We start from the raw sequence: 960 nt of genomic DNA on the forward strand, positions 1-960 counted from the left end.
CATTATTCATGCTGTGTTTGTTTATCTGAGTCACATCTGATGGTCCCTTATGTTCAGACTTCTACATTCCACCAAGCTTTCCCTTTCAGATGCCATTTAAAAGAGCATAAACTTCACTGTGGTTTTGGACAATTAGTTTGAAACTAAGTTTAATAGCAAAAAGGGAATTCCATTTGCCGTATTTCATGAATCACTGGGGCTTCCTTTGGCTAACAATTCCCTTCTTTGGGAGAGTAGAGCCCTCTTCATTTTGCTTCATCTATTCCTGTAGCCTTGTTTCTTCCGCATCTAATTTGTTCTTCATCTATTTATAAACTGCTCAGTCAAAAATGCTCTCTCTGGGCTTCCCTGGTGGCGCAGTGCTTGAGAGTCCGCCTGCCGATGCAGGAGACGCGGGTTCGTGCCCCGTTTCGGGAAGATCCCACATGCCGCGGAGCGGCTGGGCCCGTGAGCCATGGCCGCTGAGCCTGCGCGTCCGGAGCCTGTGCTCCGCAAATGGGAGAGGCCACAACAGGGAGAGGCCCGCATAACGCAAGGAAAAAAAAAAAAAAAATGCTCTCTCTGTTGTTACTAGTGATCATTCCCTAGTCACCCAACTCAAAGAAAGACCTACTCCTTTCCCCACTGGAGACTTCTATAAATTAGTAAGTTTGCCTTCTTCCTTAAAAAAGCAAATCCCAAATCCTCTGAGGTTAACAATCGGAGGGGAAAACTTCACATGAAAAGAGAAGCTGGCCTTGGAAGCCCTCACCCTTGTCCTCCTGAAGCTCGCCTTCCTCTTTGTAAGATGAGGACCTACAACGCGAGTCCTTTGACTCCTGGACAAGGGGGTTCAGGGCTCCTTGTCATAACCACTGCAAAGCTGACAGGGTTGAGGGCAATGTTGCTCGGCTCTCAGCTTTACTACATGAGCCTTTCCTTCCCTTCCCAGAACACCTCACACAGGCGGTTCATTCCTGC

This window comes from Lipotes vexillifer, unplaced genomic scaffold (genome assembly GCF_000442215.2).
Source record: "Lipotes vexillifer unplaced genomic scaffold, Lipotes_vexillifer_v1.1 scaffold796, whole genome shotgun sequence".
In the NCBI taxonomy this organism is placed as follows: domain Eukaryota; kingdom Metazoa; phylum Chordata; class Mammalia; order Artiodactyla; family Lipotidae; genus Lipotes; species Lipotes vexillifer.